We start from the raw sequence: 6,000 nt of genomic DNA, 5'->3' as shown, positions 1-6,000 counted from the left end.
AGGTGGAGCCTGGTGGCCTGCGCAGCCACAGCAAGGGGAGGAGCCTAGAGAGGAATCCCTGTGCACCCGCTGGGATGCAGCCAGGCAATGAGAGGAGAACCCCGCTTCTCGCACCTGCAAGGAACCCCTGTAGGGCAGCCCAAGCTGCAGTCCATGAGCCCACGTGCCAGACAGTGTCATTGACCGAGTGCCTGAGGAGGCTGCAGCAGTGGGAGGCTGGCAGAAAAAACACACCTAGGGAATAGAGGCCACACATACTGACCAAGAGTAGATAAAAGCCACCTTAGGAGTGCATCTGATATTTACAACAGCATCAGGGCCCAGCAGAGGCAGCCACAAATTCTGTATTGCCTGTAGCTCCAATAAGGCTGCTAAGGGCCAGTGACCCCCACTAGTCTGCACCAGGTTTTGGCCAGGGAGTTCCAGTGCTGGTACATCCAGCGGCCAGATATGGAGAGCATCAGCTCAGGACCTAATAACCCTAGTTAGAGTGGTATCTTAAGGGAAGCCTCCTCACACCTGACCCAGCTAAGACATAGAAAATGCTGACACAAATAGCAAAAAGAGCAGTAGCAGCAGAAAAGTAGCCCACAGCAGATTACAAATAACAGCTGAGGCCAACCCAAGAAGATCTTGAAACAACACAACTGAAAGCTGGAGGCAGACAACACCAACCCTATACTCAGTTAGCTACACACACAACACATCCAAAGGAAGAATCTATACAGAGACAAAATGGGAAGACAGAGAAATGCAATTTAAATGAATCAACAAGAGAAATCCCCAGAAAAAAAACAGAATGAGATGGAAATAGCCAAGATACCAGATGCAGAGTTTAGAATAATAATTGTTACGATGCACAAGGATCTTAGAGCAACAATAGATGGACATAATGAGCACCTTAACAAAGATAGTAAGCATCAAAAAGAACATTGAAATTGCCTGACCAGGCGGTGGCGCAGTGGATAAAGTGTTGGACTGGGATGCAAAGGACCCAAGTTCAAGACCCCAAGGTCGCCAGCTTGAGCACAGGCTTATCTGGTTTGAGCAAAAAGCCCACCAGCTTGAACCCAAGGTCGCTGGCTCCAGCAAGGAGTTACTCGGTCTACTGAAGGCCCACGGTCAAGGCACATATGAGAAAGCAATCAATGAACAACTAAGGTGTTGCAATGTGCAATGAAAAACTAATGATTGATGCTTCTCATCTCTCTCCGTTCCTGTCTGTCTGTCCCTGTCTATCCTTCTCTCTGACTCACTCTCTGTCTCTGTAAAAAAAAAAAAAAAAAAAAAAAAAAAAAAAAATATATATATATATATATATATATATATATATATATATATGAGCCTAATATAGGAGTACCTAAATATATAAAGCAGATTTTGATGGGTATAAAGGGCAAGATCAACAGCAATACTATAATAGTAGGGGATTTCAATATCCCACTAACATCAATGGATAGATCCTCAAGAAAGAAAATTAACAAAGAAACAGCAGACTTAAAGGACACACTAGATCAACTGGATTTAACATCTTCAGAACCTTTCACCCTAAAGCAGCAGAATATACATTCTTTTCAAGTGTTCATGGTACATTTTCCAGGATAGACTACATGTTAGGACACAAAACGAGTCTCAATAAATTTAAGAAGATTGAAATCATATCAAGTATCTTCTCTGATCACAATGGCATGAAACTAGAAATCAACTACAATAAAAAAACTGAAACACAGAAAGAGGTTAAAATGGCAATGGAGTAGGCGGGTGTTACAACTCCCACCTCCCAGAACCAAATTTTGCCTGGCTTGTGGTGACACAGTGGATAAAGTGTGTCAGCCTGAAATGCTGAAGATGCTGGTTTGAAGCCCTGGTCTTGCCCGGTCAAGGCACATACAACAAGCAGTCAGTGAACAACTAAAGTGAAGCAACTGTGAGTTGATATTTCTTGCTTTCCATCCCTCTCACTTCTGTCTCTGTAATCTCTGTAAAATAAAAAAATAAAATCTTAAAAAAAAAATCTTACCAAATTTTAACAAACGAAGTCCAGCAACATATGGTGAAAAAGATAATATATCTTGAATAAATTGGGTTTATTCCCAGAAAAGCAAGGATGTTTTGACACTAGAGAATCTATTATTTTAATTGGTCATATTAACATATTAAAAGGGAAAGTCATGTGGTAAGCTCAGAATATAGAAAAAAACATATAAAATTCAATATCTATTTATGATAAAAAAAACTAACAACAAAATAGGAATAGAAAGAAATGCTCTTAATTTATAAGAATCTTGAAAAATTTATATTCATCCTCATATTTAATGGTCAGCAATTGAAAGCTTTCCCCTTGGCCCTGGCTGGTTGGCTCACTGGATAGAGTGTCAGCACTGTGTGCGGATGTCCCAGGTCAGGGCACACATCTGCTTCTCTTCCTCTCCATCTCCTCCTTCTGTCTCTTTTTTCCTCTCACAGCTAGTGGCATGATTGGTTTGATCATTGGCCCTGGGCATTGAGGCTAGCTTGGTTGATTTGAGTATAAGCCCCAGATGGGGGATGCCGTGTGGATCCCAGTCAGGGCGCATGTGGGAGTCTGTCTCTCTATCTCCCTTCCTCTCACTTAAAAACAAACAAACAGAAAGAAGTGTAGCTTTCCCTTTTAGATTATACACCATGACAAAGATGCCTATTATTATCATCATTTCTCTTTAATATTACATAGGAGGTCCTATGCAGTGCAGTGCAGTAAGGGGAAAAATCATATGAGGCCTTGAAAAGATAAACCAGAATTTTTATTATTTGCATATAGCATGGTTGTGTATGTAAGCATTCCAGAATTACATACAGAACAATGATTAGAATTAATGAGACTGTGCAACAAGAATGCTGAATAGATCTATATACAAAATTTAATTTTCCCACATAATGCCAAAAATATTTACAAAAAAATGGAAATAAAAAAAGGTATAATACGCCAGTAGCATCATAAAAAGAACTTGGAATATCATATTGAAGAATTTAGGGGTAAGTGTATTGATGTCTGCAATTCACTTTGAAATACACCAGAAATTATATGTATTAATGAATGGATAGAGGAATGGAGAGATGAATAAATACACGAGACAGCAAGTATAGTGGGATGGTAATGACAAAATTAAGGTGATGGGTATATGGGTGTTCATTGTAAAACGCTTTCACTTTTTTTTGCATTTTGAAAAATTTCCTAATAAAATGTTGAGAAAAACTTGAAACAAACATAACAGGAGAAGTTTATGTACTCTATGGACAAAAACATAAAGTTTTTAAGAGAAATAGTAAAGAAGGCCCAAACAAATGAAAAGATATACTGTGTTCATGGGTTAGAAGGCTGAATATTGTTGGAAGAGTTCATCTGGAGGACACGACCACCTGAGCTGGACTCAGGCAGCTGAGGCTCCTCATTCACTCCTCTCTCCTTGCAATCTACATCCTGCCCACCATTTCCACACTAGGAGCTGTTTCAAGAACACAGCCTTGAAAGAGGAAGTTGTTGAGACCATCTGGAGTGAAGACTTGACTGAACCCAGTTAAGGCCTCTATGTAAACTTTTACGATTCTGGTGGGCAGGTGCAGAGATTTATTAGTCTTGCGGCTGCCCAGGACACATCTCATACGTAAGTTCCCTTGCTTATTAAAACTACCTCCTACTAATCAGGAGTGTTCTGCCTCTTTCTTCTGTCTCTCCCTACTCTTTCTGTACAGGGGCCAGTTTCAAATTTCACCCAGAGAATGAACCAACAATTTTATTTTTTTTTTGTATTTTTCTGAAGTTGGAAACGGGGAGGCAGTCAGACAGACTCCTGCATGCGCCCGACTGGGATCCACCCGGCATGCCCACCAGGGGGCAGTGCTCCGCCCATCTCTGGCACTGCTCTGTTGCAACCAGAGCCATCCTCAGTGCCCGGGCCAACTCCGCTCCAATGGAGCCCTGGCTGCGGGAGGGGAAGAGAGAGACAGAGAAGAAGGAGAGGGGGAAGGGTGGAGAAGCAGATGGGCACCTCTCCTGTGTGCCCTGGCCGGGAATCGAACCCAGGACTCCTGCACGCCAGGCCAATGCTCTACCACTGAGCCAACCGGCCAGGGCTGAACCCACAATTTTAAAACAGACAAATGATGTATAGATTCAATACAATTACACTTGAAACCCCAGCAGGCTTTCTTTGTGGAACTGGATAAACTGATTCAGAAACATATGGAAATCCAAAGGGCCAAAGATATTTGAGGGCTCTTGAAGAACAGGGTGGGGAGAATTGCTCTACCTGGTATCAACATTTATTGTAAAGCTATATTTTTAATACAATGTGATACTAATGCAAGGAAGATAAATAAGTCAGTGGAGCAGAACAGAGCCCAGAAACTGACTGTTGTATATATACACACTATATAATAGAGATGGCACTACACAGCAGTGAGAAAAGAATGGTCTTTTAACAAATGATGTTGGTACAATTTTCTAGCTGTATTTTAAAAAATAAAATTGGGCCTGACCTGTGGTGGCACAGTGGATAAAGCATCAACCTGGAAATGCTGAGGTCACCGGTTCGAAACCCTGGGCTTGCCTGGTCAAGGCCCATATGGGAGTTGATGCTTCCAGCTCCTCCCCCCTGTCTCTCTCTCCTCTCTCTCTCTCTCTCTCTCTCTTTCTCTCTGTCTCTCTCTCTCTCTCCCTCTCTCCTCTGTAAAAATGAATAAAAAAACCAAACAAAAAAACCACACCCTTTAAAAAAATTTAAAAAAATAAAATAAAATTGGGCCTGACCAGTGGTGGTGCAGTGGATAGAATGTTGACCTGAGACACTGAGGTCCCAGGTTCGAGACCCCAAGTTTGCTGGCTTGAGCATGGGCTCATCTGGCTTGAATAAAATCGCCAGTTTGAGCACGAGGTCACCAGCTTGAGCATGGAATCATCAACATGATTCTACAGTCTCTGGCTAGAGCCTAAGGTTACAGGCTTGAGCCCAAGGTCGCTGGCTTGTGGAAGGGGTCACTTGTTCAACTGGCCCCCCAGTCAAAGTACATATGAGAAGCAATCAATGAACAACAAAAGTGACACAATTCCAAGTTAATGCTTCTCATCTCTCTCCCTTCCCCTCTCCTCTCTCTCTCTCTCAAAAAAAAAAAAAAAAAAAAAGAAAAAAGAAAGAAATTAGATCCCCCTCATCACCGGATACCACCCACAAAATCATGTCAGACCAATTAAAGATCTTAATGTAAAAGACTAAATGGTAAAGATTCTATAAGATAATAAAGGGAAAATTTAGAGATAAGGAAAGGTTTCTTTTAAAAGGTATGCAAAGCCTGGGCTGTGGTGGCAAAGTGAATAAAGTGTTGACCTGGAAAGCTGAGGTCATTGGTTGAAACCTTGGGCTTGCCAAGTCAAGGCACATGTGACAAGCAACAACGAGAGTTGATGCTTCCCATCCCCCCCTTCTCCCTCTCTCTCTCTTTCTCAAATCAACAAATAAAGTAAAAAAAAAAAAGACATGTAAAGCATTAATCATAAAAGAAAGTATATCTATATTTATATCTATCTATATCTATCTATCTATCTATCTATCTATCTATCTATCTATCTATCTATGGATATATATACAGGGATGACAAACAAAAGTAGGTGTAAAGTTGTGAGTACACCAAACACAGTTTATTCTTGTATTATGATTTATTAATTATTGTATTATTTTCTATATGAACAACCATAAATCTACTTTTACCCATTCTTCTATTTTATAGAAGTTGTTCCTCAAGAGTAGAATAGAGGCCCTGGCCGGTTGGCTCAGTGGTAGAGCGTCGGCCTGGCGTGCAGGAGTCCCGGGTTCGATTCCCGGCCAGGACACACAGGAGAAGCGCCCATCTGCTTCTCCAACCCTCCCCCTCTCCTTTCTCTCTGTCTCTCTCTTCCCCTCCTGCAGCCAAGGCTCCATTGGAGCAAAGTTGGCCCAGGCGCTGAGGATGGTTCCATGGCCTCTG

General features: G+C 41.7%; 1 pseudogene; it reads left to right on the top strand.

Annotated features, from left to right (window-relative positions):
- The first annotated feature begins 855 nt into the window (after window positions 1-855).
- Window positions 856-6,000, top strand: part of LOC136386000 (elongation factor 1-delta-like) — a 53,122-nt pseudogene continuing 47,977 nt past the window's right edge.

This window comes from Saccopteryx leptura, chromosome X (assembly GCF_036850995.1).
Source record: "Saccopteryx leptura isolate mSacLep1 chromosome X, mSacLep1_pri_phased_curated, whole genome shotgun sequence".
Classification (NCBI taxonomy): domain Eukaryota; kingdom Metazoa; phylum Chordata; class Mammalia; order Chiroptera; family Emballonuridae; genus Saccopteryx; species Saccopteryx leptura.
The sequence above is the reverse complement of the archived record's forward strand: the minus strand, read 5'-3'. Positions and strand labels throughout refer to the sequence as shown.